The sequence below is a fragment of the Chrysochloris asiatica genome, unplaced genomic scaffold (genome assembly GCF_000296735.1).
Source record: "Chrysochloris asiatica unplaced genomic scaffold, ChrAsi1.0 scaffold00375, whole genome shotgun sequence".
NCBI classification, from domain to species: Eukaryota; Metazoa; Chordata; class Mammalia; order Afrosoricida; family Chrysochloridae; genus Chrysochloris; species Chrysochloris asiatica.
In genome coordinates this window covers 1,664,809-1,678,917 of record NW_006408893.1, presented here as the reverse complement: position 1 = coordinate 1,678,917, position 14,109 = coordinate 1,664,809, and the positions used below count along the sequence as shown (strand labels likewise).

General features: G+C 39.6%; 1 pseudogene; it reads left to right on the top strand.

Annotated features, from left to right (window-relative positions):
• Positions 1-13,299: 13,299 nt before the first annotated feature.
• On the top strand, positions 13,300-13,874 carry LOC102837192 (annotated as a pseudogene).
• Positions 13,875-14,109: the final 235 nt, after the last annotated feature.

The window sequence follows — 14,109 nt, the reverse complement described above, 5'->3', positions numbered from 1 at the left end:
AAAAGCTTAAGAAAAGATACCCATACTAAAAGAAAAAGAAAATATTCTTTGTTGGTTACCAAGGGTGGGAGGGAAGGGATGGTGGAGCACAGGTTAGGGGATAGACACATCATAGTTCGGGTGTTGGCAATACACAAGAAGGGAGAGGGGGATGGAAGAACAAGGTAGATAGGGAAACACTTAGGTAAGTTTGCACAGACTAAATGGGACAGAGGTAAATAGCAATGCATGCTCAACCTTGGAACAACATGGCTTTGTGATAGCGGAATTGTGGCATAGTCTGAATGGGTAAAACACAGGAAATGTTAAGATGCTTGACTTCTTAAGGATATTGGTTTTCCTTGCCTACTATTGTAAAATAGACGCTTGAATGGAACAGAAAGAAATATCGGGAAACATGATTACAGAAAGCTCGTAAGTCCATCTTCAGCCTGTAACTGATTGGAATACCTAAAAGGAGTTCTAGAAATTGCCCAGTGAAATAAACTTCTTTATTTTGTGCGTGTGTGTGTTAAGATTTTTATTGTGGATTGAATGAAAGTTTACAGGGCAGATAATCAGTTTTACATTCAACAAATCATACACCTTATTTCATTATAATTCCCTCCATGTACCTATTTCTCTCCATTCACTTTAAGTTTGTTTTTTGTTTAAACACTCAGGCATACATAACATTTTACACCACCAAAGGGTACATTTTGCAAGCCTGCCTCCTGGTTGCCAGCTCTCAGTCCCTTTCTTTCCATGAATCTAGAGACCTCAGCTGTACTGCTCCCTCTCTCCATGTCCCCATCTCTGCTTCCACTGCTTCTCTGGATAAGGTCTCCCATTCCACTTGTGCTCTTCTCCCTTGATGGTCCTAGGATCCTTTGTTTCTAGACTGTAAGATTAACTACTCCCCCATTTTTGTTACAAAACTCCTACCTTTACAATTGTGGCAGTCACAATTAGTCATGATAAAATTACTCACTATTGAATCATAAGAATCTTATCCCCATCTCTCTCTCTTTTTTTAGTTTTTATTGTGAATTATGTGGGTTTACATGGGAGAACGTCAGTTTTACATTCATCCTATCATATTTCGTTTCATTGCAATTATTATCATCCCCCTCCATGATTCATCAAATAACCAAAGGATACACCCCACAGGCCTGCCCCCCCCCCAGCCATCAGCACTCAGCCCCTCTCCCTCCCTGAGTCCCATGTCCCCAGTCACTCCATCTGTCCACATCATCATCTCTGTCTCCATGCCTGACATCACTGCCTCTCTGGGTAGGATCATACTCTCCTCTCTTCTCACTTGATGGTCCCAGGGACCTCCACTCTTGGGCTGCAAAATCAATCACTCACCTCCTTTTGTGAAAAAAAAGGTCTACCTCTACATTTCTGACCCTCACAGTCATCATACCACAAGAGTCTTATCCCCATTTCCTTTCGCCAGCCCAGTCCCAACAGATTGGAAATCATTCAGTGGAGGGTCTACCTACTCCTGCCTCATTTGGAACTAAGCTCCCTCTTGATGGCTTGTAAGCCAGTCACTTCTTGACTTTATAGCCCACCCCCATTTTAGGTAGCCAATGTCTAAGTTGCCCATCCCTGTCAACCCTGTGTGCCGAGGTTGTAGGAGTGATCCTTGCTATAAAGGTTTGTTCCCTTTTTTGAGCTACTACATCCATACGTATAGGTAAAGTTCATCAAATTGTATATATATTTTCTTTCTTTCTTTCTTTCTTCCCTCTTCTTTCTTCTTCTAGTCAAGTTCTGATCATCCAGCTATCTAAGTCAGGTCAAGTGGGTACTAATATCTGCAAGTATGGGTGTTCTTGTGCATCTCCCCTCACTTCATATCAGCTGGACGCTTCACTCTGCGCTCTAGTCCTCTGTGGCCATGTCAGTGCCTCTGGGCCCAGGAATCCCCGGGTCTTGCTGTAACTGCTGGTCATCCAGGTCTCCACCAGGGTTCATTGGCGTCTATTGAATGTGGTCAGACTTTGATCCCAACTTCATTGCTGTTTTTACACCCTCTTCCCCTTATCAGTGACCAACATGGTCACCAGCCAGACTACAGTATTGGAAGGGAGTTTACTCTGAGGGGACCCAAACACTTGCCTTGATGTCTCCTGGGCGAACAGCTTACTTGTTCTTGTAGCAATCAAACATACTGCCATTATTGTTTCTGATTTTTCCTGCTGGTTTTTCTTCACGAAGTATCTTCTGTTCTTCTAGCCACTCCAGGGTGGTCTACTTGTCTTTTCCAGTGGAAATTTCCCACCTCAGACAATTCTGGATGGGATTCTGCTTTCCACCTATGGTCTTATGCAATGCAAAAGCTCCATAGGAGGTCTCCTTCACTAGGCAATTTCTAGACCTCTTTAAGGTATTCCAATCAGTTATTGGCTGAAAACGGACTTACAAACTTTTTATTGTGATGTTTCTGGCTATTCCTCCACCCCCACCCCCAAGTGTCTATTTCACAAAGATATGCAAGGGAACCCAAGATTTAAAAGACAGTCAAGCATCTTAACATTAATCCCCTCTTTTACCCTTTCAAACCATGCCTCAATCCTGTATCCCAAAGCCCTGTTATTCCAAGGTTGTGCATAGATCATCATTTACATTTGTCCCACTTAGCCCATGTGAACCTGCCTAACTGTTCTCCCATCCAACTTGTTCTTCTATTCCCCTCCCCCTTCTTGTGTATTGCCCACCCCCAACAGCACCCAAGCTTTCCTGTGTCTATTCCCTACCTTGTGCTCTATCTTCCTCTTCCTACCTCCCTTCCTCTTATCCCATACATCCTGGTGATAAGCAATTATATATATAGTTTTGTTTGTTTTTTTTCTCCCCTTTTTGGGTGGGTTCTTTTTCTTAGTCTTTTACAATAATGGCCTTATGCAGTATTTCTCCTTTCAAGACTGATTAATTTCACTCAGCATAATGTCCTCAAGGTTCATCCATGTTATGCGGTGGCTTGCAGCTTTCTTGTTGTTCTTCAAGGTATAATAGTATCCCATTGTGTGTATGTACCACAGTTTGTTTATCCATTCTTCAACTGATGGGCATTTAGGCTGTGTCCATCTTTTTGCTTTGTAAATAGTGCTGCTATGAACATTGATATGTATATACCTACTCGTGTTATGGCTCATATTTCTGTGGATAATACCAAGTAGAGTAATTGCTGGATCATAAGCTATTATTATTTCCAACTTTCTTAGGAAGCGCCATATTGCTTTCCACAGAGATTGGACCATTTTGCAATCCCACCAACAATGTAGGAGGGCCCCAGTCTCTCCACATCCTTGCCAGCATTTATTGTCCTCTAGTTTTTTTAATCTTTGCTGTTATTGCTGGTGTAAGATGGTATCTCATTGTTATTTTGATTTGCATCTCTCTGATGGCTAGTGATTGTGAACATTTCTTCATATGTTTGTTGGCTGCTCGGATCTCTTACTTGGTGAAGCGTCTGTTCATGTCCTGTGCCCATTTTTTAAATTGAGTTACTTGTCTTTTTCTTGTAGAGGTGTTGTAGTTTCCTATGTATTTTATAAATGAGTCCCTTACCTGATCTGTCATTGCAAAAGATTTTTCCCATTCTGTGGGTTCCCTTTTTACTCTTTTGGTGAAGTCTTTTGATGCACATAAGTTTTAAATTTTTAGTATGTCCTAATCATCTATTTTGTCTACTTTTGTTTGTGTAGTTTTCAAACTATTTGTTAGTCTGTGTATGCCCTGAATTAGAGTCCTCACATCTGTCCCTATTTTTTTCATTGATGACCTTCATAATTTTGGGATTCACATTTAGGTCTTTAATCCATGCTGAGTTGGTTTTTGTACAGGGCATGAGGTAAAGGTCTTGTTTCAGTCTTTTGCATATAGCTTTCCAGTTCTGCCAGCACCATCTGTTAAACAAACTATCTCCTCCCCATACAATATACTTAGGTACTTTGTCGAAAATCAGTAGGCTGTATGTGGATGGGTTAATTTCTGGATTCTCAATTCAGTTCCATTGTACCAGTACCAGGCTGTTTTGACCACTGCAGCCATGTAGCAAATATTGAAATCGGGGAGTGAGAGACCTCCAACCTTGTTCTTCTTCTGAAGTAGTGCTTTGCTTATCCTGGGTCTATTTCCTTTCCATATAAAGTTTGCAATTGTCTTTTCCATCTCTTTGAAGAATGTTGTTGGAATCTGGATTGGGATTGCATTATATGTGTAAATTTGGGGCAGTGTTGACATTTTCTCGATGTTGAGTCTTCCTAGCCAGGAACATTGTATGTTCTTTCTCTTTTGTAAGTCTCTTTTGGTTTCTTGTAGTAGTGTTTTGTAATTTTCTTTGTATAAGTCCTTTGTTTCTCTGGTTACGTTTATTCCTAAATATTTCATCCTTTGGGTGGCTATTGTAAATGGTATTGCTTTCTTAATGTCCTTTTCAGGGCTGTCGTTGTTACTATAGAGGAATCCAACTGGTTTTTGTATGTTGATCCTATACCCTGCCACTTTGCTGAATCTTCCAATGAGGTCTAGTAGCTTTTTTTTTTTTTTTTTAACTTTCGTTAGGATTTTCTATATATAGGATCATATTGTCTGCAAATAAAGAGAGTTTTATTTCCTCTCTGCAAATTTAGATGCCTTTAATTTCTTTATCATGCCGTATAGCTCTGGCTAAGACTTTCAAAACAATATTGAATAGGAGTGGTGACAAAGGGCATCCTTGTCTGGTTCCTGTTCACAGAGGGAAGGCTTTCAGTTTCTCTCCATTGAGAGTGATGTAGGCTGATAGTTTTGTATATATGCTCTTAATTATGTTGGGGAATTTCCCTTCAATTCCTAGTTTGTTGATTATTTTTATCAGGAATGGATGTTGGATTTTGTCAAATGCCTTTTCTGCATCAATCGATATGATCATGTGGGGTTTTTTTTCCTTTTTTAAATTTATATGGTGGATTACGATGATTGTTTTTTCCAATGTTGATGTGGTGCTGGATTCTGTTAGCTAGGATTTTGTTGAGAATTTTTGTGTCTATGTTCATGAAGGATATTGGTCTATAATTTTCTTTTTTAGTGATATCCTTTCCTGGTTTTGGTATGAGAGTAATGCTTGTTTCATAAAAAGTATTAGGAAGTTTTCCGTCCTCTTCTATATTCTGGAATAATTTGAGTGGACAATAATTTGAGAAGAGCTGGTGACAGCTCTTTCCTGAATGGTTGGTAGAACTCACCAGTGAAGACATCTGGACTTGGACTTCTTTTGGTTGGGAGTTTTTTATGACCTGATCAATTTCTTCTTTTGTTATGGGTCTGTTCAAGTTTTCTGCTTCACTCTGAGTAAGTTTAGGTAGGTCGTGTTTATCTAAAAATGTATCCATCTCTTCTAAGTTTTCTAATTTGTTGGTGTACAACTCTTCATGGTATTCTGTTATTATCCTTTTGATTTCGTTTGGTTCCATTGTGACATTGCCCATGTGGTTTCTCATGCAAGTTATTTGTGCCCTCTCCCTCTTTTCTTTTGTTAGTTTTGCCAATGGTTTGTCAATTTTATTAATCTTTTCAAAGAACCAGCTTCTTGTCCTGTTGATTCTTTCTATAGTTTTTTTCTGTTTGCCATCTCATTTATTTCTGCTCTGATCTTTATTATTTCTTTTATTTTGGTGACTGTAGGTTCCCTCTGTTGGTCTGTTTCTAATTGTTGGAGATGCTGTGTTAATGTGAAGGTGTCTGGGCTGGGCAAAGAAGGTGCGACAGGAAAGAGGAGGAAAAAATGTGTCGAATCTCCCCATACCTCCTTTGGCAAATGTCATTGTGCCGCTTTTCGTGCCGGTCTCTGTGCCAGTTTGGCTGTAGCCCTGCCATCTGACCTCCCCCTGGGTGGGATGGCTGCAGAGGAAGTCCGTGTCTTGACCGATCTCTAAAGCGCAATGTTTTCCTTTATACCATGATTTTTCCACTGGCAGTTGCAGGAAATGGACGCCCTTACCCTTATGCTAGATCCAGAGCTCTGGTGCTGTTCCGTGAGAGCCATGTCTCTGGGTTTTCAGCCCCTCCCCCACATAGCCTGTCCTACCTAACTCTGCTATGCCATAGCCAAACCGGAAGAATGAAATCAACTTCTTGTGGAGCCTCTGTAGTATATAGGACCTTAAGTGGAATCCAGAGCCCCATCCAGAACCTTCTGAGGTGGGACATTCCCACTTGAAAGGACATGCAGACCAGCCCAGTGCAGCTAGAGGAACAGAAGATAATTCTTGAAAGGAAGACCAGCACGAAAAATCAAAAACAAAAATGGCAGTCTGATTGGCTACTGGAAAAACTAGCAAGCTGTTCACTGGGGAGCCATCAAGACAAGCAATCAAGTCCCTTCAGGACAAACCCCATGCTAAGACTGAAACTCAAGGCAAACACACGAGCAGGCATGTAAGCTTGCATTGGTCTACTTGTGAGTGGAAGTGTAGGAAAGGCAGCAATGAAGATATGGGCTGAGTTTGACCATGTTCCACAGACTCCTAGTGAGATAAGAGAGAGAAGAGGAAGGGCTGGTTAGTCTGAAGTATGGGGAGGCTTGGGGACTCTTGAGCCCATGGACAAGGACTTAGCCATGAAGGTCTAGAGCTGAGAGTAAGGTGTCCAGCTGATATGAAGTGAGGGGAGATGCACAAGAATTCCTAAACTTGTAGATAGTATCCATTTGACCTAGCTTCAATGGCTTGATGATCAGAACTCAACTAGAGGAAGATAAAGAAACTTGATAAAGGAAACAAGTGTAAATTGCTACAATTTAATGAACTTGTCTGTGATAGGATAATATCCATGCATATCCTCCTGGTAAGGGAGCTCTGGTAGCGTAGTGGTTACAAATCGGGCTGCGAACCTCACGGTCAGTTCGAAATTACCAGCTGTTCCGCGGGAGAAAGAAAGATGAGGCTTTCTGCTCCCGTAAAGATTTACAGCCTCGGAAACCCTGCACAGGGTCGCTATGAGTCGGAACCGACTCCACGGCACATAATAACAACAACAACAACAATCCTCCTGGTAAGGCACTTTAAGATCAACAGTGGACAGCGAACCACAAGGTTCGTTGTTCAAACCCACTAGCTGCTCCTAGGAAACCCTATATGGGGTTCCTGTGAGTTGGAACCAACTCAACAGCACTTAACAACAAGGAATACCAGTTAATACCACTATTATTCAAATTTACACACTGTTCACTAAAGCCACTGATGATGAAGTTAAAGAATTCTACCAACTTCCGTCTAAAATTGATCAACTATGCAATTAACATGTGTTGATAATTGCTGGTAATTTGAGTGCAGCAGTAGGAAACAAAGAGGAAGCATCAGTAATTGAAACATATGGTCTTGGTGAAAGAAAAGATGTTGGACATCAAATGCTAGAACTTTACAAGATCAATGACTTTTTCATTGTAAATACCTTCTTTAAACAACATAAAAGACAACTATATACATAGAGCTCACCAGATGGAATACAGAGAAATCAAATTGCCTACATCTGTGAGAAGAGACGGTGGGGAAATTTCCATATCATCAGCTAAAACAAGGCCAGGGGAAGAGTGAAATACTCATATGCAAGTTCAAGCTGAAGCTGTAGAAAATTAAATCCGGTCCATGAGAGCAAAAATATGACCTTGAGCATATCTCACCTGAATTTAGAGATCCTCTAAAGATTGATATGAGTTGAGGGATGACATCAAGAATATCATAAAGGAAGAAAACAAATGGTCATTAAGAAGACAGGAAAGAAGGAAAATTACAAAATGTCAGAAAAGTCTCTGAAACTTGCTCTCCATTGCTAAAGCAAATGGAAGAAATTAGGGTATAAAAGAGCTGAATAGAAAATTTCAAATGGCAGCTCAAGTATTATGAAATTTGCAAAGACCAAAAGGGAAGAACATACTCAACACTTCTTAAGCTGAAAGAACTGAAGAAAAAATGCAAGCCTCAATTGAAGGATTCTATGGGCAACATAATGAATGATACAGAAAGCAGTAAAAAATAAAATAAAATAAAATGGAAGGAATACTCAGAGTTACTGTACCAAAATAAATAGTCGATGCTCAACCATTTCAAGAGGTAGTACTTTCTCAAGAACTGATGGTACTGAAGGAAGAAGTCCAAGGTACACTGAAGGCATTGGTAAACAACAAGGCTCTGGAAATTGATGAAATATATATTGAAATTTTGCAACAAACTAATGCAGCACTGGAAGTATGCACTCACTTATGCCAAGAAAACTGGAGAAGAGCTACCTGGCCACATCTGGGAAGGTAGCTCTTTGTGCCCATTCCAAAGAGAGATGAACTAACAGAATGCGGAAATCATCGAACAATATCATTAATATCACAGGCAAGTAAAATTTTGGTAGAGAAAATTTAAAACAGCTGCAACAGTACATTGACAGGGAACTGTCAAAGTTTAAAGCCAGATTCAGACAAGGATGTGGAATTAGTGATATCATTGCTGATGTCAGATGGAGCTTAGCTGAAAGCAGAGAATATCAGAAATATGTTTACTTGTTCTTTATTGACTGTGCAAAGGTTTTCAACTATGTGGATCATGACAAGTTATGGGTAACATTGTGAAGAATGGGTATTCTACAACACTTAATTGTACTCATGAGAGACCTTTACATAGGTCAGAATGAACAAGGGGACACTGAATGGTTTAAAATCATGAAAGGTGTGTGCTATGGTTATGTTCTTTTGCCATACTTATTCATTCTGTATGTGAGCAAGTAATCCAAGAAAATGGATTGTATGAAAAGAACATGACATCAGGATTGGAGGAGTACTCATTAACAATATGCAGATGATACAACCTTACTTGTTAAAAGTGAAGAGGACTTAAAATACTTACTGATGACCTAGATTGAATTGCTTGCTGATCAGAACTTGACCAGATAAACATAAAGAGGTTTGATACAGGAGAAGCAAGTATAAATTGATACAATTTGATGAACTGGACCTTTGCTTATGGATGTTGTTGTTGTTGTTGTTGTTAAGTGCCGTCGAGTCAGTTCCGACCCATAGCGACCCTGTACAGGGTTTCCGAGGGTGTAAATCTTTACGGGAGTAGAAAGCCTCATCTTTCTCCCGCGGAGCGGCTGGTAGTTTCGAACCGCTGACCTTAAGGTTGGCAGCCCGATTCGTAACCACTACGCTACCAGAGCTTATGGATGTAGTTGCTCAAAATTCCAACCAAAAGGGAAGGATTCTTCATATCAAGGATCAAGCTTTCCCCCTCAGTACACTGGTTTGATAGGGATGGGCAACCAAAAATGGGAGGCTATAAAGGCACGAAGTGGCTGGCTCCACTTTCATGAATGTGCTTTGTTTCAGAACGTGGGGGGTAAGGTAGAATCCCCACTGAATAATTTCCACTTATCCAGACAGGTCTGGTGATAGAGGGTGGGAGAGGATTGGGATAGTTTTGGGGTTTTTTAAAATTAAATTATAAGTAATTGTTATCATTACTAATTGTGACTGTCACAACTGTAAATGAAGAATATGCGAAACTACAAGGGGAGAGTAGTTAATCTTCCATTTCAGGAACAGAGGACCCTAGGACCATCAAGAGGGAAGAGCATGAGTGGAGCTCTGGATCCTAACCAGAAAAGTAGTGACAGCAAAGACGGTGGCATAGAGAGATAGAGCACATGAGGACTCCAGGCCCATGGAATGAGAAAGGCTGTGTGCCTGCAAGCAGGAGACTGGCTTGCAAAATGTGCCTTTTGGACATTTAAATGAATATATTTTTGTGTGTGTGTTCTGTATACATAAAAAAAAAAAAAAGTGGGAAATTGATGTAAATACTATTAACCAATGGTGCATGGAGGGGATTGTAATCAGTGCAATGAAACAAAGCATGATTTGCTGAGAGCGAAACTGATATCTTCCTTGTAAACTATCACTCAATTCACAATAAAACCTTTAAAATACTTACTGATGAAATATGGGTTGCATCTTGGTATAAACAAAAATCCTCACCACTGAACCAATAAATAACATCATGATAAATGGATAAAAGAGTGGAGTTGTTAAATATTTTATTTGCTTGGATCCACTATCAACACTCATGTAAGCAGAAGTCAAGAAATCAAACAACGTATTGCATTGGGCAAATCTGCTGCACAAGACTTCTTTAGTGTTGACAAGCAAAGATGTCAATTTGAGAACTAAAGTGTACTTGACCCAAGCGATGGGATTTTCAATAGCCTCACATGCATTTACAACTTGGACAATGAATAAGGAATACCTTAGAAGAAATTATGCATTTAAGTTACTACATTGGAGGCAAATATTAAAAGTACCACGGACTGCCAAAAGAACCAACCAATCTGTGTTGGAAGAAGTACAGTCAAAACGCTCCTTGGAAGCCAGGATGGCTAGACTGCATCTCTCACACTTCAGATCTATTGTCAAGGAGAGACCAGTCCCTGTAGGACATCATGCTTGGTAAGTGAAGAGTCAGTGAAAAATAGGAAGACAACCAATGAAATAGATTGCCACTGTGGCAGCAGCAGTGAGCTCAAGTGTAACGGTTGTGAAGATTGCATAGGATCAGGGAATGTGGTTTTTTGTTGTGTATAGGTTCGAAACTACCAGCTGTTCTGCGGGAGAAAGATGAGGCTTTCTGCTCCCGTAAAGATTTACAGCCTCGGAAACCCTGTACCGGGTCGCGATGAGTCAGAACCGACTCCACGGCACATCACCACCACCACAGGATCTCTATGAGTGGGAACCAACTTGATGGCGAGCAACAACAACAATAACATATATATACAATAGAATTTTACTCAGTCATAAAGACAAATGAAACCCTGTTTTACAACATGGGTAGATCCTTGAAAACCTTATGCTGAGCAAAATAAATCAATCACAAAAGGACACATATGAAGGGGCTTCAGGAGTTTCTGGAAGAATTCCTTTGTCTTTTAATTCCATTTATCTGAAAACGTTTTGAAGCCCTCTCAAAACAAAAACTATTAGTGGTTTCCAGGGATAGGTGGGAGAGAGAAAGAACAGAGTATATTTAGTTTATGCTAATGGTAGTGGAATAATTTGGAGAAGGAAAGTGAGAATGGTTGCACAACTTGAACAATGTAATCACTGTCACTCAATTGCTGGATTGGTATGTTTGCCTGTGTATATTTTCACCGCAATAAAAAGAGAGAATCCTGAAAACTGAAAAAGAAATGTGAACAGTCACATACAATCCTCAATGTGTTTTTCTCTTCAGCAATCTTGGAGTCCAGAGGCAAGGTACTGACCTATTTAAGTGCTGAAAGAAATGTCAATTAAGAATACTATATTCAGCCACAGAAGACTAGAGCAGAGAGTGAAGTGTCCAGCTGATAAGAAGAGAGGGCATATGCATAAGAACACCCACACTTGCAGATAATACCCACTTGTCCTGGCTTCAATGACTGAATGATCAGAGCTCAACCAGAAGTAAAAAGAAGAGGGGAAAAAAAAAAAAAAAAAAGTATTCTCATACAATTTGATGAACTTGACCTACACCTATGGAAGCAGTAGCTCAAAAGAGGGAACAAGTCCTAACAGCAAGAATCATTCCCACACTCTCCACACACAGAGTAGACAGGGATGGGCAACTTAGACATTGGCTACTCAAAATGGGGGGTGGGGGTTACAAAGGCAATAAGTGACTGGCTTACAAGCTTTCAAGAGGGAACCTAGATCCAGAGGGCCTGGAGGAAGGTAGACTCTCCAGTGAGTAGTATTCAATCTGACTAGCCGGGGCTGATGCAGTGAAATACTGACGGGTCTCTTGTGATACAATAGTGAATAATTGTTATCAGGACTGATTGTGAGGGTTGGAAATGTAAAGGTAGACGTTTTATAGCAAGGAGGGGAGTGATTAACTTTTCAGTCTAGGAGCAGAGGTCCCTAGGACCATCAAGGGAGAAGAGCAGAGAGTGGGACCCTACCTAGAGAAGCAGTGATGCCTGAAATGGAGCCAGAGATGATGACGTGGAGCAATGGAGCAGCTGGAGACTTTAGATCCAGAGAGGGAGAGCGACTGTGTGCTGAAGACCTGGGGGGCACGGGGGAAGGATTGCATGGAGGGGATTGTAACCATGGCAATGAGACGATATACGATAGAATGAATGTAAACCCAATGTTCTCCCATGTAAACTATAACATAATTCACAATAAAACATTTAAAATTTTTAAAAAAATAAATAAAATAAAAGAAGTGCAGAATAAAAATAAAAAAAAAGAATACTATATTCAGAAAAACTACCTTTCAAGAATGAGAAGGAAATCAACATATTCCTAGATAAACAAAAGTTGACAGAGGTTATAATCATCAGCTTTGCCCTACAAAACATGCTAAAGGATGGGGGGGAAAAGACACTAGAAAGTAATACTAAGAGATAAATAGGAAAAAAAAAGGTCTCCATTAATGGTAATTGAATTGGCAAGTATAAGGGAAAGTTTTAAGTTATTTTCATCTGCTGCTTATAAATGTTCATACTTTATAATATCAAATACATTAAAACTTAAGGACAAATTTATATTACAGAGCACATGATGCTCACAGATGTAATCAGTGATAACAACAATATAAACAGAGGAAGAAAGCATATGAGTTTAGAGTTTGCATGTTACTGAAGTTTAAGTTGGTGTCAATTGAATACAGGTTGTTATAAATGTAAATTATGAATGTAATATTCATGACAACAAAGAAAATATCTAAAAATAAATATACCCAGAGGAAAGAAGGTTATAAAAAAGTACACTCCAGAAAAAGGAACAAAATACAAAATTTAGCAGCATTAGAGGAAATAAGGAACAAAAAAATATACGAAACCAAAATAAATGACAAAATGTCAGAAATAAGTCATTCATTATTGATAACTACAGTGAATGTAAATGGAATAAGTGTTCAAATAAAAAAAAAAGAGAGTGACAGATGGATTAAAAAAGATTAGTCTAGTTACATGCTATCTGAAAGAGACACATCTTAGTATGATGCACACAAATAGGTTGAAAGTGAATGAATGTAAAGTAAATTTTAAAAGACTGAAACCATACAAAGTATTTTCTCTGGCCACAATAGAATGAAGTCAGCAATTAATAACAGAAAGAAAACTGGAAAATATAAATATATGAAAATTAAATAACAAAATCTATGGGTCCAGGAAAGCAGAATTTACACCTTCCCAGCCAGTAGTAGCAACTGCAGAACTGCAGGAGCCAATCTTTCTAGACAAGGGAGTTTGAGGAGGAGGGGGCTGGTCTGGCGTGCACTCCACACCTGGGGAATGTTTTTGTGTGTGAGTGAAACGGCTGCTTTTGGAAGGCTGCATGAAACTCGTTCAGGTGACATCTGCAATACTTGTGTCCTGCTTATGAAAAGATGGAAGAAGCTGCCAACAGGATTAAAAAAAAAAAAAAAAAATTGGAATCATGTGGTAGATGCAAGGGCAGGGCCCAGTATAAAGACTACATTGAAACCAAAGAAAGTGAAAACTCTTTATCTGGAAACAGGATAAAAAGCAACCAGATCAGAAACTACAGAAGGAATTTAAACGTCATAACTCTGATGTTTACCTCAAGTGCCTCTCTAGCCCAGTCTCCTTGTTACAGTAACCAGTCAGATGATGGTTCAGATACAGAGATGGCTCTGGTTCTAATAGAACACTAGTCTTTTCCTTTTTAGATCTTACATACTGGAAAAGATAAAATATGGTATGGGATTATCTATAAAGGCTGCTTTGGGTAAATCCTCATCAACATGCATCAATTCAAGCCTTGCTGCAGCAATAAGAAAGCAGCTGCTGAGAAGCCAGAGGAGCCCAGGCCAGAGCCCCTCCCCATCTCCACTCAGGAGGGGTGACTGAGCTTTATGTAGAAGGAGAACAAAAACAATTTAAAGTTTGGAAAGATAAAACAAAGTAACCCTCCTATTTTAACTTGGATACTTGATATTCTGCCAAAAAAAAAAAATATGTACAGTGATTTTGAATGGGTTATTTTTCTCCCCAGTTCCACAAACTTTGAAGCCAGTATCTAGTTCTCACACACAAAAAAGGGTACATATAATATTTAAGATGCTGAGTATATCATAGAAA